At 44.9% G+C, this 26,875-nt stretch overlaps 1 pseudogene; it reads right to left on the bottom strand.

The window, feature by feature from the left end:
- LOC101604002 overlaps nucleotides 1–25,955 on the bottom strand; it is a 117,933-nt pseudogene extending 91,978 nt beyond the window's left edge.
- Nucleotides 25,956–26,875: the final 920 nt, after the last annotated feature.

Here is a 26,875-nt window from a genome sequence, read left to right as displayed (position 1 = left end):
TTCTCTCTCTCTCTCTTTCTCTCTCTCTCATTCATAAAAAAATAAAATTTAAAAAGGAAAATTAAATAAATGAAAAAACATATCAACCATGGAAGGCCTACTTCAGGGGACAAAAAGCATTATTTAGGCCAGGCATGGTGGCATACCCCTTTAATCCCAGCATTTGGGAGGCAGAGGTATGAGGATCACCATGAGTTCAAGGCCACCCTGAGACTACATAGCGGATTCCAGGTCAGCCTGGGCTAGACCAAGACCCTACCTTGAAAAAATACAAAAAAAAAAAAGGCATTATTTAGGACTGTCAAAAGAAAGCTAGGGGCTGGAGAGATGGCTTAGTGGTTAAGCGCTTGCCTGTGAAGCCTAAGGACCCTGGTTTGAGGCTCGATTCCCCAGGCCCATGTTAGCTAGATGCACAAGGGGGTGCACATGTCTGGAGTTTGTTTGCAGTGGCTGGAAGCCCTGGTGCACCCATTCTCTTTCTCTCTCTCTCTCTCTCTCTCTCTCTCTCTCTTTCTCTCTCTCTTTCTCTCCCTCTTTCTCTCCCTCTTTCTCTCCCTCTTTCTCTCCCTCTTTCTCTCTCTGTCTTTTGCTCTCAAATAAATAAATAAAAATTTAAAATAAAATAAAAGCATGCCAGAACCTGTGGTCTTCTCCCCTTTAAGCCTTTACATGCAGGAGTATGACTCAGAATTAGTAAAAATAAAACCAAAGATGAGGGATACAGTGAAAAGGGGTACAGAGGGCCAGTAAGTTTCCCACAGATCTGGGATCTAGGGCAGGGCTTGAGTTTTCTTTCAGTCCCCTAAAGATCAAGCCCCACACTAGGTGGTCAGATATGTCCCAGGAGTTGCCAAGATAGAAAGTGCCTTTCTCCTCCTTTTTCATATAAAACAGCTCAGTTTTGTTTTGCTTTTGAAATCACCAGTTCAAAGTCACGAAAAGGGGTTTTCACAGATGTAAAAAATTTCTCTGTTGGACCTCATTTCCGCAGTGTGGTGTGTGATTGCAGCATTTGTAATTTGCATTTCCCTGGGACATTTTCAGCTGGCTTTATTCTGTAATTGACAAGTGTGAGGAGCAATTTCCTTCCCTGTTCACGGAGAGGGCTGCATCTTGGCAGGTAATCTCCAAGGTCTTTTTCAGCTTTGTAATTCCAGAATTCTGTAATTAATTAGGTTCCAGCCATTATTAAAGTGTCTAGCCAATTTCATCAAAAAGTTAAAAGACAAAGATGAAGATAAGCATAAATTCTAATCTACCACCTGGTGCAAAATGAACTGAAAGGAAAACTCGGGGGAGGGCTTCAAGTAGCTCAGTTGACAGAGTGCTTGCCCAGCATGCACCCGCCAAAGTTTGATCCCTGGCTCAGAATAAGGGGACATTGCGGCCCATCCTTGTAATACCAGAACTCAGGAGGTGAAGGCAGGAAGATCAGAAGTCAAGGCCAACCTCAACTACATGAGACCCTATCTCAGAGGCAGAGACAGAAAGAGAAAGAAAAGCCGGGCGTGGTGGCCCACGTCTTTAATCCCAGCACTCAGGAGGCAGAGGCAGGAGGATCTCCATGAGTTCGAGGCCACCCTGAGACTACATAGTGAATTCCAGGTCAGCCTGGACTAGAGTGAGACCCTACCTCAAAAAAAGAGAGAGAGAGAAAAGGAAGGAAAGAAAGAAGGAAGAAGGGCAGGAGAGAAAGAAGGAAAGGAGGAAGGGAAGAAGGAAGAGAGGAAGAAAGGGGCTGGAGGATGGCTCGGTGGTTAAAGGCGCTTGCTTGCAAAACCTAATATCCTGGGTTTGATCCCTCAGTACTCACATAAAGCCAGAGGAACAAAGCACAAAATGGTACATGCATCTGGAGTTCATTTGCAGGGGTCCGGGTGAAACTATTTACTTTCTCTCTCATGCTCTCTCTCCCTCTCTCTCTCTCTGTCTCTCTCTAGCTCTCCCCTTGGAAAGAAAGAGAAAGGAGAGAAAGAAGGTGTTATGCCCTGTTCTTGGCACCCCCAGTGACCACCAAGGAGAACCAAACACATATGCAAGGGCAAGGAGCTTTATTTCGGGCGTAAGCTCGGTCTCTTGACTTCACCAATGCAGTGGATCCGTACAAGAGCCCTGAGTAGTAGGCGGGGAGGGTTTTTATAGGGATTTGAACATAGAAGAAGGGGAGGGGTACATGATTGGTTGATTTAAACAGCGTACTCTTCTGACTGGCTTAGGATTTCGGCGGGCTGGGGCTAGGGGAACTGAACTTATCTATGACTACAGGAATGTATGGTGTAATCAGTTTCCAATAAGTGTTAAACCCACCCTTACTGGAAAATAAAAACTTAGACCTTGCTGGGAAACAGAAACTTAGGCCTACTGAGGACTCTGAAGCCTGTCATGGCGTCCATCTGGTTCCTGAGTCCTTCAAAGGAAGGAAGGAAGGGAAGGAAGAGGGAGGGAAGGAGGGAAAGGAAGGGATAGAGGGAAGTAGAAGGGAAAAGAAAAAAAGAAAGAAAAGCTGAATCCAATCCCTTCCCCCCAGGACACTGCATAGCAATAAGAAACACGGCCTTAATTCCTGAAGAATCTGGACCGCGTCATGCAGGACATCCATCCCATGATCCATGTTTTCATTTTATTTCGTTGTGTATGATGCTGAGTATCAAACCCTCAGCCTTGTACATGCTAGACAACTGTGCTCTATCAGCCTCAATTCTTAAAAGAACCATACATACGCGTGATTTCCAAGTGATTCCCAGATCTGCCTCAGCTTCTGAAAAGCAATGACCTTCTTTAGACAGTGTAAGCAAAGACACTAACTTAATGCACCACCTACTGGACCGCAAAGCTTTGATAAGGTGAGTACACGGATGTCAACTCAGTCTTTCGACGTAAATCCCTGTCCATGTTAGGCCCAGGCTCCTCATGAAAAGGCTTCCTGTGAATACATAATGAGTGCTTCTTCAGCTTTTCTTTCCTTTCCTTTCCTTTCCTTTCCTTTTTTTTTAAATGTTTTTTAATTAATTTACTTATTTATTTATTTGAGAGCAACAGACACAGAGAGAAAGACAGATAGAGGGAGAGAGAGAGAATGGGCGCGCCAGGGCTTCCAGCCTCTGCAAACGAACTCCAGACACGTGCGCCCCCTTGTGCATCTGGCTAACATGGGACCTGGGGAACCGAGCCTCGAACTCGGGGTCCTTAGGCTTCACAGGCAAGCACTTAACCACTAAGCCATCTCTCCAGCCCATCCTTTCCTTTTTATACTGAGAAGTCGCCCAGACTCCAATCCTACCCATGCTCGTACAAGCAACCCTAATTAAACTCAATGGATTACAAAAGAAAAAACACTAAAGTAGGAGGAAGACAAATTGGGAAAAAGAACGGGGTTAATGGGAATGCAGGGAGGATAAGAGAAGGCAATGGGAGTCAGTATGATCAATATATATTATATATATATGCACACAATTATAAAAATAAATAAACTATTTTTGGAAAATGGTACATCCAAAAACCATAGACTGTTACTAGAAAATTTTCAGTGCCAGGGTTCATCTACTTTCCAGTGAGTTTTTGGCCAGGGAGGTTCCTGTTGCCCCCAAAACATTATAGGCTATTGCCAAGGCTCTTGGTTTCCCACCAAGAATAGATGGTAAGACCCTGTTGCTGAAGACTCCACATGCCCGGGCTGCAAGGTCACTGAGAAATCCTGCTGGAACTGAGCTGAAAACCTCCTCCCAGTAGACCAGCTGACAGGAAGCTGGGAAAAGCTGCTCTGCAGGCAGCCCTATGAGAGACAGAAGCCATCAGTGGTGAAAACAGTGGATACTGCAAGCCTCAAGTTTGGCCAACCAGGCCAAAAGACTGCAGGAGTGCAATAGTGGCGTGTCTGTTATGGGGGAAACCAACTACTCTGTAACTGGACTGGAGGCCTGCCCGCTCTATGGGAGGGAGTACACGCCTGGTACTGAAAACTAATCAAGAATTTATGGTGAGGGAGGTCATGAGCCTTAGGCGTGCAACGCCTGCTCTTGTCTGGTTAAATGCATACATTATGCTCACCAAACTGCCCTGTAAGCACTTAACACTCATACCCATATATTAATGCTGCCCTCACTTTTGGTTAGAGAAGCTTCTCTTTTCAGATGGCGATGACCACTAGGATGAACCAAAAGGCAACATAGTGCTGAGAAGAAGTGACGGAGGAGTGTCCAGCACTGAAACGTCTCGATCACACCCTGCAAGGCTCAGGGCCCATTGCAGAAGAGGTGACGGAAAGAATGTCAGAGCCAAGGGAAGGGTAGGACCCCTTACAGTGCACCCATCCAGACAGAAACTGGCCTCGATATCCGTGACCTCACAGTGCCTAGTACTACCTTCACAAGACTCACCATAGGAGGAAAAGATGATGACATGAAAATGAAAGGCGTATGGAGAGAGGGAGGGGAAATGATGGAGAGTGGATTTGTGAAGGGGAAAGAGAGGGAGAGGGAAGGGAATTATGATGGTTTATTGTCTGTAAGTATGAAAGTTGTCAGTAAAAAATTTAAAAAGGTAGAAAGCAACTAACTAAATAAATAAATATACTAAACACCCACACGTGTGTGTGTTAACGTGTGTGTGTAGAGAGAGAGAGAGAGGTACAATAACATAATTATCCCCTATATACACAGTAGCTTCTGTAGGAACATTGGACTTTGGTTCCATGATACATTCTTCCATATAATCCTATGCCATGTTGTATCATGCAATGTCACATTACATGCTTCACTATCCTATATTATACCACCCACCCCTGCTCAAAGCTCAGTCCATTCACCCACCAAATATGCATTACCTGGGAGCCTGTGAGAAATGCAACGCCCCTCCCAACTTACAGCATCAGAATCTGCATCTTAATACGATCCCCAGATGATTCAGAGGTTTACATCTGGAAGACCCCGTTGGGGTGCATTTCATGACACCCCAAGGTGCTACGGTGCGGCATGCAGTGCACAGATGCAGAACCAGAGTGCCCCGAGGCTGGGCACAGAGCACAGGGGGCGAGTGCTTGCTCAGCATGCACGAGACCCCACATGTAATACCCACCATCACAAAAAGAAAACTAACCCAGACTGCCTTGACTTCAAATCCCAGCTCTGAGATTCACCTGTGCCGTGGAACTCCATGTTGTTACCCCTTCCTTTTCTTCCTCATTTGTAAAATAGTATTTATGGGTTATATGAAGATTGTTTTAATATATGAAAGCCCTTACGACAGTCCCTGACACAATTTTGTTTTGTTTTGTTTTGTTTTTGTTTTTGAGGAAGGGTCTTGCTCAAGCCCAGGCTGATGTGCAATTCACTATTTAGTCTCAAGTTGTCCTCAAACTCACAGCGATCCTCCTACCTCTGACTCTGGAGTGCTATGATTAAAGGCATGTGCCACCACATTTGGCTTCCTGACACAATTTTTTTAAAGGGACTATTTAACAGCTAGCTACTCTGGGGGCCTGAGGTGTAGCTCAGTGACAGTGTGCTTGCCTAGGCTGTTCAAGCACCTGGACTCACTTCCCAGGGTTGGGTATGGGTTAGCTATTGTGTGATGAGGAGGTTTGCTGTAGCCTCTTACCCTCTATGATTAGGAGGCCAAATCTTCACGTTCTGTCTCCTATGAGCCTGTCTCGCTGAGAGGGATCTCTGCTTCTAGCTCCTCACTGACATTCTCAAACCTTCCGTGAGTTACGTGTACATATGCCCATCTGGCTTTGTCTGTGCTACAGGGTAAGGGTGGTGAGGAATTATGAAGACAGTCTGAGAAACTTCAGGTCTCTGGAAGCTGGAGTGGTGACAGCTATGGGAATAATTGATAGTCCCAGGGTAACCAAATGACAGCGTCAAGAGTTCAGATGCCACAGATCAATCTTCTTGTCCACTGTTTGCCCAGCTAGAAAGATCTGAGTTTTGGGGGGTTTTTTTTTTTTTTTTTTTTTTTTTTTTTGGTTTTTCGAGGTAGGGTCTCACTCTGGCTCAGGCTGACCTGGAATTCACTATGTAGTCTCAGGGTGGCCTCGAACTCTCAGTGATCCTCCTACCTCTGCCTCCCGAGTGCTGGGATTAAAGGTATGCGCCACCACGCCCAGCTCCCCGAGTTTTTTATATTGTTTATTTACTTATTTATTTGAGAGAGAGAGAGAGAGGTATATAGACAGAGAATGGGCATGCCAGGGCCTCTATCCACTGCAGACGAACTCCAGACACATGTGCTACCTTGTGCATCTGGCTTACGTGGGTCCTAGGGAATTGAACCAGGATCTTTAGACTTGCAGGCAAGTGCCTTAACCACTAAGCCATCTCTCCAGGCCAGATTCGAGTTATATTATTAAGAGAGTTGCAAGGGCCCTATCACCTATGACAACTTGCAGATCAAATCATTTCTCTGTGACTCACCTTGAGAACAACAGACCTTATAAAGAGTTTCTCCGAGTTCTGGAGGGACTCAAAATTTTCTTCATAATAACACTTTGTCTTGATCATCAGTAATTTCCAAAAACTGGGAGTTGTGGGCCGCTCTCACCCCAATAGCAAAAATAATAATAATAATTATGATGATGATGATGATGATGATGATGATGATGATGATGATGATGATGTTTCTGTCCCTCAGGGCTTTGGCTGGAGATGGCTACATTATCCTGAGAGACCCCATCGGTGATTACAATCAAATACTGATACACAGCGGGTCTCCCTCCCCTTGAACTGTCAAAGAAAGGCAGTGTGAGATTCAAGGCTTTCCCAGCACGGTACCGAACGGGGACCCTCATTCGTTTGCCGGACAGCCAGGATGGCCCTGCGCACGGCCACCTCTGAGGAGAATTGCTTCAGCCTGAATTCTTCTTGGGGCGTTAGAGCTGAACTACAAAAGACCAATCTGGATTTCATCAGCACCAAGGCTGGATGGGTTCACCATTCTCTCCATGAAGTCTTTCATCTTTTCAAAGTTTTTCCTGGGAGATGGAATCTGAGCCGTCCACCAGGAAGATGATATCAGCTTGCCTACTCGTACAGGCTGGAGGGGTAAGAAGCAAGACAGAATATTCTGTCAAAGCTTCAAGCCAGTGACTTTCAAGCCCCAGGAACAGTCGAGAGCTGCCTAGACACAATAGGGACATGCATTTAAAGGGAACGAACAGAAAGTCAACAGAGCAAAATTTCTGCAACTCAGCACAAACAAGTGTCAACACGAAGACAAGCTCTGGGATAAAGACATAAAATTTGACCAGTTTGGTCTATTCCAGGTCACTGTCACTTTGTGCTCAAAGCTCACTTGCCAAACGGAATCACACTTCAAGAATGAAAAGCCACAGCTGGGGGAGAGAATGTAGGATGTGGGTTCTTCTGTTGCTTTATTTTTAACTGTGTGCATGTGTGTACTGTGTGTGTGTGTGTGTGTGTGTGTGTGTGTGTGTGTGTGTGCAGGCATGTATGGAGGGCAGAGGACAACTTTGGGTATCATTCTAGGAACATCATCCCCCTCTTTTTGAGACAGGCTAACTTACTGGCCTGAGGCTCACCGATCAGGCTAGACTATGTGGCCAGCAAGGCCCAGGGATCCTCCCCAGCACTGAAATTACAGGCAAGTGCCACCACGCCCGAGATTTCCACATAAATAGTGGGGATTGAACTCAAGTCCTCAGGCTTACTGAATTATCTTCCTAGCTCCAACCTCTGATTTTAAAGAGACAAAAACGGCAGGGGGAGGTGCGTGGTGAGGTGTACATTTAAGCCCAGCATTCGGGAGACATTTGTGAGTTGTAACTCAGCCTGAGGCTACAGAGTGAGTTCCAGGTCAGCCTGGGCTACAGTGAGACCCTGCCCCCCCCGCAAAAAAAAAAAAAATATATATATATATATATATATGTACTGGGGAAGACATTTTGTCCAGTGGTATGTAGCCACTGGTAAATTGTCCATGCTGTGGCAAATAACCTCCTATCCAGGCTCATGCAAGCAATCCTAACTAAACTCTGTGGGTCCCAAAAAAAGAAAAAAAAAAAGAAAAAAACCAGACATGAACGTGGGAAGAGAACGAGATGGGAAGAAGAGCTTCAGCTGGCGTGGGAAGAGGGTAAGAGAGGGTGATGAGGGATGGCTATGATGAAAAGACATTATAAGGCTGGAGAGATGGCTTAGCGGTTAAGGCGCTTGCCTGCCAAGCCTAAGGACCCATGTTCAACTCTCCAGGTCCCACATAAGCTAGACACACAGTGACGCAAGGTAGCACATGCACACTAGGTGGCGCATGTGTCTGGAGTTCATTTGCAGTGGCTAGAGGCTCTGGTGCACTCATTCTCTCCGTCTGTCTGTCTGTCTCTATCTATCTATCTATCCGTCTATCGCAAATAAATAAGTATAAAGATTTTTTTTAAAAAAGCAGTCTGGGATGGTGTGTAGCCAAAGCCACGAATGCCAATCTTCACCCTATTCCCTCAGCACTCATTGTCTCCTGGGCATTAAGCTTGACCAGCCAACAATCTGGGCAGACCAAAGTGCCTGAAAGGGAGGTGATAATCCGCGCCAACCAACAGCTGGTACTTAACAGTTGGGTTAAATACCGCAGCTTCCTTGAGGTGCCAGAAGAATGAGCCTCAGTTGTCTACAGCAAACCCTAGAGGTTACCTGCCCCTCACTCCCTACGAGACACCTTCCCCTTCATTCTTGAATCTCTGCTCCTCTCCCAGTGTCCTCTGGTAAGCCACTGACATCCCAGTGGCAGAATCTGCCTCTCATCACCCCTCATTGAATACATAAAGCCCCTGTAACTTGACATTTCTCTACAAGAAAGTTGAGGAATAAAAAACAAAAAATAGACATAGCCTGACGTGGTGGAGGCAGAGGTTGGAGGATCACCATGTGTTTGAGGCCACCCGGAGACTACAGAGTGAATCCCAGGTCAGCCTGGACTAGAGTAAAACCGTACCTTGAAAAACCATAAAGAAAGAAAGAGAGAGAGAGAGAGAAAGAAAGAAAGAAAGAAAGAAAGAAAGAAAGAAAGAAAGAAAGAAAGAAAGAAAGGAGGTTGAGGATAAACTGAAAGCAAAATGTCAGAGAGGGGTTGGAGAGATGGCTTAGCAGTTAAGTTCTTGTCTGCAAAGCCTAAGGACCTGGGTTCGATTCCCCAGTAGCCACGTAAAGCCAGACGCACAGCTGGTGCACGTGTCTGGAGTTCGTTTGCAGTGACTAGAGGCCCCGGTGTACCCATTCTATCTCTCCCTCTCATAAATAAAATAAAATAAAATATCTTTTTTAAAGTTTTTCTCAGCTGCTATGCAGTCTGGAATAGCAGTTAACTTTCCACATATGAACTAGCTAGGCTCCTTTTTCTCTCCTTCCCCAACCTTTCAGAATTCAGACAGGGTTTTACAATGCTAGAAAATTCATCTTAAACCATTCTCGCACTCCCAGAACAAGAAGAACTAACAATACCAGTCAAACAGGAAGATGGAAACTTATTTGTATAATTCATCTCTCCAGACCTCACAACAAGTAATCATAAGATTAGTTAGTATTTTTTTAAGCTCGATGATTTCCCCCCATGAAGACATAATCACAGTCTTGAATTTCTAAGTCCATTATCTGCATTTTGGTGACTCCAATTTAAATCTATTATTCTAATTCAAATCTAAGAAATACTGATGTGGATGGACAAAAATAAGAAAAAGAGATGTTCAGACATAGGGATCTTTAAAGAAATTTTTATTGGGAACTTTGATAGTACAAACATAGTGCAAATTAGCCATATTCCCGTTGGGCTATCCTCTTTTTAAAATATTTTTATTTATTTATTTTCAAGCACAGAGAGATAGGGAGAGAGAGAATGAGCCTACGAGGGCCTACAGCCACTGCAAATGAACTCCAGACCATTTTTATAACTGCCAAAGAGAATTAAAATTTAGGTATTTTTAGCTGGGCATGGTGGCATACACATATACACAGAAGTTTGGGAGGTAGACGCGAGGATCAGTAGCCCAAGACTATCCTCAGCAACATAGTGAGTTCAAGACCAGCTTGGGGGGGGGGGCACAAAATGGCCTGGATATCCATGACCTCACAGTGCCTGACACTACCTGCACAAAACCATCATACGAGGAGGAAAAGATGATGACTTCAAAATAAAAGAGAGACTGATTGAGATGGGGAGGGGATATGATGGAGAATGGAGTTTCAAAGGGGAAAGTGGGGAGAGGAAGGGTATTACCATGGGAAATTGTTTATAATCATGGAGGTTGTTAATAAAAAAAATTGAAGAGAAAAAAAAAGACAAGCTGGGGCTATGGGAGACCCTATTTGAAAAACAGTGGCGTCCACCTATATAACTCACCAGGTAAAGTACTGTTTTCTCTTCTGTCTATAAAACAGGAGTGACGTTCCCTACAAAATGCTGAGTGCCCATGGTCTGCGGTGCTCAGTGAAGGAAAAAGCTTATTATGAAGCAGGTGGGTCCATTCCCAGCTTGTTTGTGACAGTTTTATTATCATTAAACAATTAATCAAATGCTGTACAGATCAACAAAATATGAATCTGAATTTAAAAGGTTCACAGCATCTATGAAAACTAGATTTAACTGCCTCTACAATAATAAAGGCATGTTGAATTTTTTAAAAATGCTATTATACTAGCCAGCGCTGTGAAAAACTTAATATTTGAGATCATAAGAATCAGTAAGAACTTATGTACTTGAATTATTTCAGAAGTAGCTAAATTGTCTTCTCACTTTAAAGAAACTAAGGAGCGGGCTGGAGAGATGGCTTAGCGGTTAAGTGCTTGCCTGTGAAGCCTAAGGACCCCGGTTCGAGGCTCGGTTCCCCAGGTCCCACGTTAGCCAGATGCACAAGGGGGCGCATGAGTCTGGAGTTCGTTTGCAGAGGCTGGAAGCCCTGGAGCGCCCATTCTCTCTCTCTCCCTCTATCTGTCTTTCTCTCTGTGTCTGTTGCTCTCAAATAAATAAATAAATAAATTAAAAAAAAAAAAAGAAACTAAGGAGGCTGGGAAGATGATTCCAAGGTTAAAGGCATTTGCTTGAAAAGCCTGATGGGGGCCCAGGTTTGATTCCCCAGTATCCACATGAAGCCAGACATGCAAAGGGGTGCATACATCTGAAATTTGTTTGCAGTGGCAAGAGGCCCTGGTACACCCATTCCCCGCCTCTCCCTCATCTATTCCCTCTCTCTCTCTCTCTCTCTGTCTCTCTCTCCCTCTCTCTCTCTTGAAAATAAATTTTAAAATATTTTTTATTTTACAAAATGAAATTAAACTGGAAATAATAGGTAATAATATACCACTGGATGATTATGATGAAAATACATAGAAGCCTGATGCTCAAAGAAGCCTTGGTCACACACCAGAAGACTGCCAAATTAATGTTCATTTATATACCTTAAGTTAAAATTTTAAAATCTTTAAACTGTATGTATCTTTTTGTAAAATAGTTTTCTAAGCCGGGCATTGTGGCTCACGCCTTTAATCCCAGAAGTAGGAGGATCTCTGTGAGTTTGAGGCCAGCCTGAGACTACATAGTGAATTCCAGGCCAGCCTGGACCACAGTGAGACCCTACCTCAAAAAACAAAACAAAACAAAAAAAATCCTAATAATAATAATAAAAGAAAATAGTTTTCTACACTATGTTACTTAAGATTTTGCCTGTCCATGCTCAGTCCTCCCAGGATTCTATTGTAAATATACATATATCTCCACCAAAGTGTCTAAGGGGATAAGGAAATAAAATAAGAAGAAAGAGGAATGTTTGCTCTTTAGTTTATATTCTTTCCACTGCTTAGAATAAGGAGAAAATATAGAGTTGCTAAACTGGAGGTTTCTGTTTTAATGAGTTGCCTCCAAAATTTCCTTTTTGCTTGGATGGAGGTGGAGAGGGGAGGATGGAGGGGTAGTGGTGTCAAAATCACTATGGGGGCTGGAGAGATGCTTTAGTCAGCAAAGTGCTCGTGTTTGCCATGCAAGCGTGAGGACCTGAGTTCAGATCCCCAGCCCCCAAGTACAGGCTGGCCACACTGCGTGGTCCTGCTGTGTTGAAGTAATCAAATGCTCTGCATGGTATGCTGCCTGAGCTGCAACCTGTTACGGACTTGAACTTCTGCTTTAAATTGAAAGCAAAAGTCCCTGCCTGCAAAGAAAAAGAAAATGAATAAATTTAAGAAGCAAAAGAAACACAAATAGCAAAGGTCTAAAATATTCATTGGTGATTTTTTTTTAGGCTTTTTTTGTTTTGTTTTTTGAGGTAGGGTTTCGCCCTAGCCCAGGCTGACCTGGAATTCACTATGGAGTCTCAGGGTGGCCTCGAACTCATGGAGATCCTCCTACCTCTGCCTCCTGAGTGCTGGGATTAAAAGTATGCGCCACACACCCAGCTGGTGGGTTTTTGTTTTTTTTTTTTAAGTCTTGCTTTCAGCTTTCAGGAGTTAATATCTTAAATATATTATTTTTTCTTTATTTATTAGCGAGAGAGAGAGAAATAGGCAGGGTTGGGAAGAGAGAGAGAGAGAATGAGTGTTCCAGGGCCTCCAGCCACTGCTAACAAACTCCAGATGCGTGTGCCCCCCTTTATGTATCTGGCTTACATGGGTACTGGGGAGTCGAACCTGGGCCCTTTGGCTTTGCAGGCAAGTGCCTTAATCACTGAGACATCTCTCCAGCCCCTCAGGAGTTAATATCTTTTTGTTTAATTTGATAATTGGATATGGGTGATTTGTCTTTGGCTTAAACTGTGGAGCTTTCCTGTTTACTGTAATTTAGTCTTAAAACATTTTTTACTTACTAACCAGTGCTTTTGATACTGTGGTTGGCAACAAACCAGCAACTATTTAGAAGCATTCTAAGACTTCATTCATTCTTTGAGTCCTGGGAAAGTTTATTCAGAGGCTCTAAAAGCCTCTGCACACAGTAAGATACAAACATGGATCTGTGAAAGAAAATGATCTGCACTTATTTATAAGCCTGATTTGCAGCGATCTCAAATTCTGCAAGATCTGGTGTTACTATGTAAAGTCATTGCTTTTGGCAAATTGACTGACCCATATTAATGAATAAATATGGATTTAAGATTTTTAAATAAATAATTTGTGCTGTTACAGAAATGATTTTGTTGTTTTGTTCTTGTTTACTGGATTTCATTTGCAGTGGCTGGAGGCCCTGGTGCACCCATTCTCTGTGTGTGTGTCTCTGTCTCTCTCTCCCAAATAAATAAAACTTTTTTAAAAAGTTTTTTACAAAGATAGAAAGTATAAACTAAGTCAGTTCTCAGGTAGGGGTGTCTTTGCTGTGATGAAGACGACATGAGAGTTTTGTGAATCTGCTGGGGTGTCTTCACTGGTAAATAACACGTTCCACATGTGCGCTCATTACAACTATGTTTCTGCCATGGTGGAGCCGCTTTAAGGAGTGAGTTATGTCTTGTATCTAAAGTGGATACAAGCGTATGTGTCAACTGCAAGATTTTGACTTGCTAGAGAATCTGTTTTAATATATGTCATCATTTTCCCTGTCATCGTGGAGCTTCCCCTCAAGCCTACAAGCCAATATAAACCTCTTTTTCCCACAAGCTGTTCTTGGTTGAATGATTTCTACCAGCAATGCAAACAAGACTACAACAGATATATAGTGAATTCCAGGTCAGCCTGAGCTAGAGCGAGACCCTACCTCAGAAAAAAAAAAATTAGAAGTAACAAAGTCAAAATCAAGTCACACAATTTGGTGAAATCCTTGAAGTCCAAATCTTCTTGATATTGTAAATGGTCCCCCCCCCCTTCCATTTTAGTTTCTTCCAAACTCCATACTTAACTGACAGTAACCTTTCAAATTTTGCACACGTTAGGGTTAAAATCAGGTCTCTACTGTGATGACTCCTATGTCCTCTCATGTTTGAAGTGCAAACTAGCCATGAAGTAACATCAGCATCAATCAAGCAGACACATGTGTGCATTTGCTTGATTCGGTTTGTTGTAACCATACCCTTTTCAAACTGGAAAACTGGAATTGCACCATTCCGTAGATAAAAGAAACTAAGTATATTGCTACACTTTTATGTTTTCAAAATAGTGTTTTGAAATTGCATTGTTTTACTTTTTTTTTTTTTTTTTTGGTTTTTCAAGGTAAGGTCTCATGCTGGTCCAGGCTGACCTGGAATTAACTATGTAGTCTCAGGGTGGTCTCGAACTCACAACGATCCTCCTACCTCTGCCTCCTGAGTGTGAGGATTAAAGGCATGCGCCACAATGCCTGGCTTGGTTTTACTTTTTTAACCCAGTTAAAAAAGACTAAAACATTCATTCAAAGAGAGGCATCTAAATGTGTTCCTAATTTTGTATATGGGCTTAGGTAACCAATTAAAACAAAACGCTGCTACAGAGCTGGAAAGATGGCTTGTTGGTTAAGGTACTTGCCTGCAAAGCCAAAGGACCCAGGTTTGAGTCCCCAGGACCCACATAAACCAGCTGCACAAGGGGGCACACACATCTGGAGTGCAGTGGCTGGAGGCCCTGATGTGCTCATTTTCTCTCTCTCTATCTCTCTCCCTCCCTCCCTTCCTCTCAAAGAAAAATAAAATATTAAAAAATAATAGTAATAAATTTTTTAAGCTGCTACAAATTAAAAGTAAAAAATAAAATAAAATAAAAGCTGGACATAGTGCTGCACTCCTATAAACTCAGCTCTGGGGAGGCAGAGGCAGGAGGATCCCCAGTGTAGCCAAGTCAGTGAGCTCCAGCTTTAGTAAGAGACCTTGTCTCAGAAAATAAAGTGGGCCCACCTCCCAGTCACTGACTGCTTCTCTCATAACTCAGAACCCATAAGCCCATGAATAACCCCACTGAGGAGGACTCTCAGTGGAATGGGGGCAGGGAGGAGGAGAGTGGGACCAACAGATGATTTGTCCACACAACAAAGTTTCTAATTAATGGAAATTAAAATACACTATGGCTGTAGAGATGGCTTAGCAGTTAAGGTGCTTGCCAAAGGATGCAGGTTTGATTCTCCAGGACCCACATAAGCCAGATGCACTAGGTGGCAACGTGTCTGGGTGCCCATTCTGCGTGCTTATTCTCCCCTTTCTCTCTCTCTCTTTCTCTCAAATAAATAAAAACAGATTTTTTTTAAATCAGAAAAAATAAAATAAAGTGGAGCACAATTGTGGAAGACACCCAGTGTTGACCTTTGGCCTCCACACACCCACACACATGCACACACACACAGAGAGACAGAGAGGCATGCATACATTCACACACCACATAAACATACACATAAGACAAAGAAAAGTCGTATATGAAAAAGGCCCTCCTACCTTCTTGCAGGGGCAGCCTATCTGAGAATGGGCTTTGCCTACACTCTCAGGGCAGAGCCGGTTTTTAAGCTTCCTGCCCACAACAACCAGTTGCAGAAAGGACTTGAGGCAGAGGACATGCTTCCAAGGAGCATGTGTGGCCATCTTCTCCAGGCCCCTACTCTCTGAGGCAGGCTGGGTGCCCACTGCATAGATGGTAACCTTCGCCCTGCGGAGACGATAAGCAGGTCTAAACATGCTGTCCACAGAGAAACCCTTCCATGGTGACCACAGCTATCTTTTGCGTGCCTTGGCTCAACCGGCTGCCCTTTTGGAATGAAAACTTCATTCCTCGGGAAATCCATTGCTTCACCTGTCTTCATCTTTCCCTGCCTTGGTGGGTTAATTTGTCCAAATGTTCCAAGGCTTGGGCAGCCTTCTGATCGGTACCCAAGGAAAATTCCAGTCATGGCTTCTCACTGAAAAGAACCAAGCAAACACTCACAGCATCAGGGTGGATATTCAGAGAGTCCACAGTGGTCTTTAGAAACTTGACAACTTGTTGGAAATTGGACTGCCCAACCCTGCTAAATTCCTCAACAGGGAGTTCCAAGTCAGCAGGGACAGTAGTTGGACATGCTGGAAACAAACAAAAACAAAAGAAGGAAGGTTTGAGCATGAGAAATAAGTAATAATAAAGACAACACTCATCTATAAAAAAAAATTATCAGACTGGAAGGGATGGCTTAGCAGTTAAGGCATTTGTCCGCAAAGCCAAAGGACCCAGATTCGATTCCCCAGGACCCACATTAGCCAGATTCATAGGGGAGCACAAGTGTCTGGAGTTCGTTTCCAGTGGCTGGAGGCCCTGGTGTACACAGTCTTTCCCCCCCCCTTTCCCCTGTCAAATAAATACATAAAAATAAAATATGAAAAGAATTATATATGTAGTAAATACCATACATAGTGTTTTAAATTTCTTTGTTTCATTTTGTTTTGTTTTGTTTTTCAAGGTAGGGTCTCACTCTAGCCCAGGCTGACCTGGAATTCACTATGTAGTCTCAGGGTGGCCTTGAACTCATGGTGATCCTCCTACCTCTGCCTCCCAAGTGCTGGGATTAAAGGCACGTGCTATGATGCCCAGCTATAGTGTTTTAAATTATACTAATATAGTAACTCCTACTCACAAATGTTAGGATTTAGTGAAACCTTTATTTGGTATAATAGTCAAAGACCACCACTGAGTTCATGCCCATGTCAGAGTTCCCACAAGAAGGGATTGTCTAGACTAGAATAAGTGAGTGGAGAAACCAGTCCTCACCATGCACACACACTGCACCATTCCTTTGGCTGGATCCTAGACTGAAAAAATAATGAGAAAGCAGGTGGGAGAGATGCTCAGTGGGTAAGGCATTTGCTGAAAAGCCTAAAGACCAGGGTTGGACTCCCCAGTACCCACGTAAAGCCAGATGCACAAAGAGGCACATGCATCTGGAGTTCATAAACAGCAGCTGGAGGCCCTGACATATGCATTCCTTTTGCCTGTCTCTCTTCTCCCTCTGTCTCTGTCTCTCTCTCTCTCTCTCTGCTTGCAAAGAAGTAAATAATAATTTTTTAAAAAAAGGAGAAAGCAAGTTGAGAAAGTACATTCATCTCTCTCTCTGTTTTCTGAAGGCAGATGCCTCAAGTACCTGCCTTCATGGCTGCTATGATGACAAAACCCTAGCATTGTGGGCCAGAATAAACTTTCCTTTCCTTAGGAAAAAATTCTCACAAGAAAGATTTTCACATCACTTGCAAACTGTTAAAAAAAAAAAAAAAAGGCTGGAGGGATGGCTTATCAGTTAAGGCGTTTGCCTGCAAAGCCTAAGGACCCATGTTTGACTCTCCAGATCCCACATAAACCAGACACACAAAGGTGAGGCAAGCACAAGATCACACATGCCCACTAGGTGGCACAAGCATCTGGAGTTCAATGGCAGCGGCTGAAGCCCTGGTGCTCCAATTCTCTCTGTCTCTCACTCTCTCTAAAATAAAATAAAAAAATTTAATTGTTAAAAAAATACTGAGCATTTACCATAAGGTACATTACAATCACTCTCTAAGTCTCTAACAAGTATCTGAGTGCTCTTCATTATCTAGCTTCAAGAGACCCTGAGTCAAATCTCCATCACAGGTCTAAAACTTCCTTCATTCAATAATTTTTCCTCTCTCTTCCTTGGTCAAAGATGAAAACAACAAATTATAACGAGGACTTTTCTCTGATTTGAGGATAAAAACTGGGGCTAGAGAAATGGCTTAGTGGTTAAGGCGCTTGTCTGCAAAACCTAAGGACCCCAGGTTCCATTTCCCAGGACCACGGAATCCAGATGCATGATTCTGGAGTTCATTTGCAGTGGCTGGAGGCCATGGCACTTCTCTGTGTGTGTCTCTAAATACATACATACATACATACATACATACATACATACATACATACATACATACATACATACATACATACATACATACTAAGGTTCGATGGTTTCCAATCAAAAGTATAGCCATCATCAGGGGACATTTTGGGAATACATAAGTGTGGTGGTTTGAATGTAAAATAACCACCAACCTTCCCCCTAGGCGCCTATGCTTGAATATTTACTCACCGGATGGTGGCGCTGTCTGAAAACTTGGGGAACCTTTAGGAAGTGGAGCCCTGCAGGGGGAAGTGGTTGAAATTGCATAGTCCAGCCTCGCTTGCGTTTTCTTTCGCTGTTGATGTGACGCTGGTTCCCTGCACCTGCTCTGCTTTCCCATGGACTCTGCCTCTGGAACTGGAAGTCGGAGTCAACTCTTTCCTTCAAGGAAACTGCTACAAGGAGGATGTTTTGGATCACGCAATGACTCAGACATGCTCCTGGCAGGAATCAGAAGTGTTACCTGTCGGGCTTGGAGAAATGGCTTAGCAGTTAAGGCGGTTACCTGCAAAGCCAAAGGACCTAGGTTCAGTTCCCCAGGTCCCATCCCCAGGTCCCATGTAAGCCAGAGGCACGAGGTGACACATGCATCTGCGGTGCGTTTGCAGTGGCTGGAGGCCCTGGCACACCCATTCTCTGTCTGCCCGTCCCACCCCCCTCTCTCCTTCTCTGTCTCTCAGAAGGAAGGAAGGGAGGAGGGAGGAAGAAGAGAGTGAGTTACCTCTATAATAATACACTAGGGGCTGGAGAGATGGCTTAGCGGTTAAGCACTTGCCTGTGAAGCCTAGGGACCCCGGTTCAAGGCTCGACTCCCCGGGGCCCACATTAGCCAGATGCACAAGGGGGCGCACGCGTCTGGAGTTCATTTGCAGTGGCTGGAGGCCCTGGCCGCCCATTCTCTCTCCCTCTTTCTATCTGCCTCTTTTATGTTTTTCTCTGTCTGTCGCTCTCAAATAAATAAATAAAAATAACAAAAAATTAAAAAAATAAAATAATACACAGGACAAACTACAGTGTGGTTTGTCCTTTCTAAAAGACCAAGAACATCTCCTGGACATGTACCTTGAATGCCAGCCTAAGGAAAAACTCTAATGTCTGAAGGAAAGATTGAATGATCACTCTGGGAAAGGTATATATCATAGTTTGCATTATTATTCAGAAAGATTCCCCTCCCTACTTCTCATCTCCATGGGAACAATATACTGTTCCTTTACTGACGCTGGCATAGTCCCAACGACTTACTTTGGCTAATGGAACGTTAGCAGATACTGAAGGAGTCTGAAAGGTAATTGGATTTCTCTCTTGTATCTCTGCAGTTACACCCTCAATCTAGCCTGATGACCTCGGGTCCAGAGCCAAGCTTAAGTCAGCCAAGCCTCAGATCTGTGGATGAGAACCGAGACATGATCTGCAGAGCTATTCATTTGGACCTAATCAAGATCGGCTGACCCAGATCAGTGAGGCTGAATTACTATTTGCAGCCGCTGACTTTTCAGATGATTTATTATGCAATACCACTGTAGTCACACCGACACTGCAAGATGTATACACTGCCCCTTCTCTTCCCTATCTACAGAGGATAGTGACCCAAAAGCAAGGGATCCGGAATGCCCCTCCACCCTTTCCCCAGAATCCTCTTTGCCCTCCTTCCCCCTTCACACATCTCAGGCTGGCCTGGAACTCAATATATAGCTGAGGATGACCTTGGATTTCTGATCTTCCTACCTACATCTCCCAAGTTCTGGGATTAGAGGCATGCACCGTCATGCCCAGTGTATGTGGTGCTAGGGACCAATCCCAAGACTTCATACATGCCTACCAAGCCCTCTATCAACTGAGCTACATTCCCACCCCACCCCCAATTTTCTTCTAATATTGTGACCTCCCAGTGGCTCTCAAAGCCATGAACCAACACTTACCTCCTATATCGTCCTCCACAGCCTTGGTCCTGAGCTCTGGCTGTTGAGATCCTGCATTCTCTGTCTGATTCCACCTTCTCCTTAAGTCGGGTACAAGGACCAGAGACCCTATCCCATCCAGTTCTCTCCTGTTGAAGTCCTGCACTCCCACAGATAGGACATTCACACTTTTCTCTCTGAGAGTCTGCGCAGCATCCCAGACCTCACCCTCAGATTTGCCCGAGGTAATGACCCCTGCCTACTGGGGAACTCCCTGGAGGAACCAGTTTCCTGCAGCCTCCTGGAAGAAGGCCTGGCGGAGGAAGCTCAGCGCTTCGCCTGTCCTCCTGGAACCATCACCTCGGTGCCCAAAGAGCTCGTGTACATGAGGAGTCACCTCATCTCGGGTCTTGAAGGTGTTGAACAAAAACTCAGTGTGACCTTGATTGCCCTGCTGAGCCAGCCAACCTGATACCTGTCCCTGCCAACCCCCAGCATGCCAACCTCCCTGGAGATGAAATTCCGCACCCACTGGAAACTAGCCCATGAAATGCCCATCCTGCAAGGCATTAACAGGAAAGACCACATGTCGGGCTGGAGAGATGGCTTAGTGGTTAAGCGCTTGCCTGTGAAGCCTAAGGATCCCGGTTCAAGGCTCGGTTCCCCAGGACCCACGTTAGCCAGATGCACAAGGGGGCACGCGTGTCTGGAGTTTGTTTGCAGTGGCTGGAAGCCCTGGTGCACCCATTCTTTCTCTCTCTGTCTGTCTGCCTCTTTCTCTGTCTGTCACTTTCAAATAAATAAATTTTTTTTGTTTTGTTTTTTGTTTTTTGAGGTAGGGTCTCACTCTAGCCCAGGCTGACCTGGAATTCACTCTGTAGTCTCAGGGTGTCCTTGAACTCACAGCGATCCTCCTACCTCTGCCTTCCAAGTGCTGGGATTAAAGGCGTGCGCCACCATGCCCGGCTAAATAAATTTTTTTTAAATAAATTAATTAATTAAAAAAAGAAAGACCACGTGCACGTAGACCTTGGTGAATTCTGGAAGTGGGAAAGAGGAAGCGGGGGAGGGAGTGTGGGAGAAGAACGGAAATCAAGTTCTGGTGAAACAGAGCAACAGGGGTGGTTTTGCGGGGATGATGTGAGGGGTGAGGAAGTGGCTTCATACGTTTTGTTTCCGAATGTCCCCTCCTCTCTGTGGGGATCTGTCTCAAGGCTCCGTCCCTCTTCTGGCTTTGCATTATTGTTCTTCGACCACGGAGGGGGCAAAGGGGAAATTAACCGCTTCTAAGTGGTTTCCTTACTGCAGCTTTTAGTGCACTTCCTCTGATCCGCTCCTCATGAATCATTCTTCTCTAAGGATTACTCTCTTCGCTGTGCACTTGAGGAAATGAAGGGAGTAAATCTACTATCCACGGTCACATAACTAAATGTGGCAGAGGAAAGATGGAAAAGAAAAAAAGAACAGGTCACAGGCTAGGGAGATAACTCAGTGGGAAAAGTGCCCACTGAGCGCGCCTGAGAATCTGATCTGAGCCCCAGCACCACATCAATGCCAGACGTGGTGATGCGCACTTGTAATCCCAGCGCTGAGGAGATAACGGATCCCTGGAGCTTGCTGACTAGCCAATCTACCTAATTGAAGAGCTCCAGACCAATTAGAATCCCTGTCTCAAAAGGATGTAGATGGAGGTGGGGGGCTGAAGAGATGGCTCAGTGGTTAAAGATGCTTGCTTGCAAAACCTGGTGGCCTAGGTTCAATTCCCCAGTACCCACGTAAAGCCAGATGCACAAAGTGGCACGTGCATCTGGAATTCATTTGCAAAAGGCCCTGGTACACCCATAATCTTTCTCTCTCCCTCTCTCTCAGACACACACACACACACACACACACACAGAGTCTCTGTCTCCCTCCACTGCTCTCCCCCTGCAAATAAATAAATAAAAATATTTTTAGGGCTGGAGAGATGGCTTATTGGTTAAGCGCTTGCCTGTGAAGCCTTAGGACCCCGGTTCAAGGCTTAATTCCCCAGGACCCATGTAGGCCAGATGCACAAGGGGTGCACGCGTCTGGAGTTTGTTTGCAGTGGCTGGAGGCCCTGCCGCGCCCATTCTCTCTCTCTCTATCTGCCTCTTTCTCTCTGTTTGTCACTCTCAAAATAAAAAATAAATAAATAAATATTTTAAATATCATATATATATATATATATATATATATATATATATATATATATATTTTAAAGAGGTAGACAGAAGCCAGACATGGTTGCTCACACCTTTAATTCCAGCACTTGGGAGGCAGAACTAGGAGGATCACTGTGAGTTCAAGGCCAGCCTGGGACTACAGAATGAGTTTCGTATCAGCCTAAGCTAGAGTGAGACACTGCCTCTTTTTTTTGAGAGGTAGACAGAATCTACCTGAAGCTGTGCATCCACACACATGTATGACCATAGGTACACACATGCACACACAAAACACACATGCACGTGCAAAAAAAAATTGGTCTCCTATACTCCAAGACTCATGCTGTTTATTCTGAACATGGTAGGATGTTCTAACTACAAGAACTCTATCCTTCAAGCCCAGCTTAACCCTCCCTTCCTCTAGGAAACCTTCCCAGGTTCTCCAAGAATGGTAAACCTGGCTTCCCCTACAGCGGTATGCTGACAAATTACAGCCCAGCAGTGGAACTGGAATGGTGAGGTGTTTTGTTTTTTTGTTTTTTTTTAACGTTTTATCGGGCTGGAGGGATAGCTTAGCAATTAAGGGGCTTGGCTACAAAGCCAAAGGGCCCAGGTTCCACTCCCCAGGACCCATGTAAGCCAGATGCACAAAGTGTCACATGTGTCTGAAGTTCACTTGCAGCAGCTGGAGGCCCCGGAGCACCCATTCTCTTTCTCTCTCTCTCTCTCTCTCACTCAAATAAATAAATAATTTTTAAAAGAATTTTTTAAAACATTTTTATTGACAACTTCCATAAATATAAACAATATACCATGATCATAATCCCCTCCCACCAACCACCCTTTCCCCTCCCAGATCCACTGACTCCTTTCTTTCCAACTAGTCTCTCTTTTTAGTCATCACTTTTCCCTCCCATTATGCAGGTCTTATATAGGGAGCATCAGCCACTGTGAGGTCAAGAATATATCAAGGCCTCTCAGTGTCTGGAAGACAGTATTGTAAACCTTCCTCCCCTTCCTTTGGCTCTTACATTCTTCCCACCATCTCTTCTGCAACTGTCCCTGAGCTTTGGAAGGTGTGATAAGATGTCTCACTTAGTGCTGAACACTTCAGTGGTGGGTCTTGACACAACTTACCTTTTAAATGCCAATATATATAATTCATTTGTTTGAGAGAGAGATACAGAAATAGGCAGGTAGAGAGAAAGGAAGAATGGGCGTGCCCGGGCCTCCAGCCACTGCAAACAAACTCCAGACACATGCGCCCCCTTGTGCATCTGGCTTACATGGGCCCTAGGGAGTCGAACCTGAGTCCTGTGGCTTTGTAGGCAAGCACCTTAACAGCTAAGCCATCTCTCCAGCCCACAACTTACCTTTTATCTTACCCTCCACAGCCGAGCACAGAGTCTGAAGGAGACTTTCTGAGAAATCTTGCAGGATGTTGAAGTCTTCCGTGTTGAAGAGAAACTTCTCAAATGGCCTGCTGGCTATTGTTTGCAGCTCCTGGACACCCTGCACGATGACCCCACCATCACCACATACACAGCCCCTCCGTCTCCTTTCAAACAGTTGGCTGCATCCTGGACCCCATCGTTTGACTCCATCCGTCACCAGGATCTCTGTCTGAGGAACACTGTCCTTGGCCAAGTGCCAGTCTCCTCAGTGAAGCAGTGGACCTGATGAACGCCAGGGCACTCCCTGTGTTTGTGTCTCCCATGCGACAGGACAGATTCTGGATGCGCTCCAGGACCATGCTCTTCAAAGAGTACCAGTTCAAGCCGGGCATGGTGGCGCACACCTTTACTCCCAGCACTCGGGAGGCAGAGGTAGGAGGATCGCCGTGAGTTCGAGGCCACCCTGAGACTACATAGTGAATTCCAGGTCAGCCTGAGCTAGGGTAAAACCCTACCTTGAAAAATAAAAAAAAATAAAATTTAAAAAAAAAAAAAAAAGAGTACTGGCTCAGCTGAAAGGCTGGGGTAGGCGTTGTCGTTATATTGGACCAGCCCCACCTGGGCCTGGTCGCTGCTGATGTCATGCCCCAGGACAACAGAGTGAAGGAAGTTCTTTACTTTCTGGAAGTTCTAGGGTCCGATGCTAGTTGAGCTGTCTACTGAGAACACAGCGTCAGCCAGGGACGCATCTCTGCAAGCTATAAGAGAGGGATGGAGCTGAGAGTCTTTGCTCAGAATACGAAATCAATGGAAGTGAATGGTGAAGAGAAAGGAAAGGTGATGGCAATGTTCTTGAGGAACTCGCCACCTTCCAAGGCCTCAGACCCTGAAATCTACTGGGACGATCCCTTGAATCTTATGAAGAAGGAAAACCTTGAGCTAATTTACCGGCATACTACAAAAGGGACATCAGGGTGAGCCCCCAGCATCTTATCTGGGGACAAAAAAAAAAACGCATTTCTAGGTGTGCCAACACCAACAGGTCAGAAAGCTAGAATACGCCCTATATTCCTTGGCACATTTTATTATGGCTCTACCATTAGCAGCCCTGGGAACCTATTGTCACCCACTTCTCTGAGACTCCTCTACCCGACTGAAATCTTTATGCCAGTCTCACACTCTCATGGGATTGTTTTGAGATAAAATAAGATCTTTTTAGTACATGGTATCAGTGCTCTACCCAAGTCTTCTGTATTCTTGTTTTTTTTTTTTTTTTTTTTTTTTTTGGTTTTCTGAGGTAGGGTTTCACTCTAGCCCAGGCTGACCTGGAATTCACTATGGAGTCTCAGGGTGGCCTCGAACTCATGGCGATCCTCCTACCTCTGCCTCCCGAGCTCTGGGATTAAAGGCATGTGCCACCACGCCCAGCTTTTTCTGTATTCCTTTGTTACAATTTTTGTGCACTGCTCTTTGGAAGGTTTCCCTCTAGCTGTTGGAATAGTCTTTTTTTTTTTTTTTTTTTTTTTTTTTTAATAAAGCTCAGTTCCTTATTCAACCCAGATTCAGGGGTCAAGACAACCCTGAGACATGAAGTAAGCTCTTGAAATCACCAGTAGGCTCCCGTCCTGAGATCATCTCTCTCCTTACTTCCTCTGCCATGCATACTGCCCATCCTTACTGACTGCCACCTCCAAGAGATACTCCTATGTATGTCCCGAATACACAAACTACGCATGTCCCAAATCCTTGTCTCCGGCTCTGCTTCGGGAAGCAGAGCTAACACACCGGCTCTCGTCAGCAGGTCTGCTCCAAAAGACCGGGGATCCAGTCCTTAGCTATCTATCATGCATACATGGTAACTGGCATTGGTTTCCTCATCTGGAAAGTGCAAACAGTACTATTAATTACCCTGCTTATCTTACAGCGTTGAGATAATGAATCAGTCATATGAGTGATGTAAGTAAGTTATGGAAACTGGAAACTGAACAGCACCAACAAGATGATAGTTAGCCGGATGTGGTGGCGCACGCCTTTAATCCCAGCACTTGGGAGGCAGAGGTAGGAGGATCGCCGTGAGTTCAAGGCCAGCCTGAGACGACATAGTGAATTCCAGGTCAGCCTGAGCTAGAGTGAGAGGGAAAAAAAAAAAAAAGCACACATATGGAAAATAAGGGTGGTAGAAAGGTTTGTAAGAGACAAAGTTCGGGATTCTGTGATATCCAGATTAGAAAGAAGGGAAAGGCTGAGTATCTAGAGACACATGGTCAATGGGTTGAGCTGCCTTGAGTATCACGAGCCTCAGGCTGAAGCTGGGAACAAAAGGTGAAGTTGTCCTTCATGAGACAACTGATAAGCTCCCTGGGCTCTGCCTCAACTATGTCTCTGACACCAAGAGCGTAAAGGAGGACGCCTGCCCTCCCCAGCGCCTCCGCCCATTCACTGATGTGGTTCTTGGCTGGGCCACTGCTGATCACCATGGCGATCTGAGGCACCCCTTGGCTGGCCTGGCTCCCCGCTCCTTGCTGGAAGTGGTGCTCTAGAATGAACCACAGGGCTAGTCCCATCTTGCTGGGCTTAAACTGAAGCTCTGAATGTGTCTCGACACGTCAAGTTTGTGGGGGTAGGTGGAACGCAGGAACTCCGGGCGGGTGCGTCGTTGGACTGGGCCAAATCCGCATGGATGGTTATCTCTACTGACATGGAAGCTGTTTACCAGGGTGTGTGAGCATGCTGGGGGATGGATGTTGGCATCCACCAGAAACACGGCATCTCCCACAGAGGCCTCCGTACGCACCGAGAAAGAATTATTTTTTAATAAAATATTTTATTTTTATTCATTTATATGAGGGACAGAGAAAGAGAGAAAGAAATGGGTGCTGCAGGGCCTCTGGCCACTGCAAAGGAACTCCAGACACATGCACCACCTTGTGAATCTGACTTACATGGGCCCTGGGGAATTGAACTTGGGTCCTTTGACTTTGTAAGCAAGTGCCTGAACTGCTAAGCCATCTCTCCAGCTGGAGAAAGAATTAAGTAAAATAGAACAAAACTGACAACTACTGGCTGGGACTCTTCTCTCCCAATGCGATGTCCTTAGCTAACCTTACTCCCCACAGCTTACTGCGCACCCAGCTGTCGCCCACACACGACCCAACACCACCCTGTCGTCTGCCTCCTCTGGGATGTCACCTGTCTTGGTTCATCAACCGTCCTTCACTCCTCTCTGCACCCAGCTCTACACGGCTCTCCTGAACTTAATAAAAGAGCTTGGTGGTGACTATTTGAGAGACTCAAAACTTATCAATAGAGGACTGGAGAGATGGCTTAGGGGTTAAGGCGCTTGCTTGCAAAGCCTACGGACCCAGGTTTGACTCCCCAGAACCCACATAAGCCAGATGCACAAAGTGGCACATGCATCTGGAGTTCGTTTGCAGTGGCTAGAGGCCCTGGCATGACCATAATCAATAGCTATCTCTTTCTCTCTATCTATCTTTCTGCTTGCAAATAAAGTATTTTTAAGATATACATTATGCAATGTGTGAAAATTGTCAATAAAAAACGTTTGTTTTAAAGGAGCCTGGCTGGGCTCATGAAGGGCAGATGGTAGAGAATACTGGGGAGAACCAGGACACATCAAGGTAGAGAGAGC

Source organism: Jaculus jaculus, chromosome 17 (assembly GCF_020740685.1).
Source record: "Jaculus jaculus isolate mJacJac1 chromosome 17, mJacJac1.mat.Y.cur, whole genome shotgun sequence".
Classification (NCBI taxonomy): Eukaryota; Metazoa; Chordata; class Mammalia; order Rodentia; family Dipodidae; genus Jaculus; species Jaculus jaculus.
Note: the sequence above shows the minus strand (reverse complement) of the source record. Positions and strands in the feature narration are given on the sequence as shown.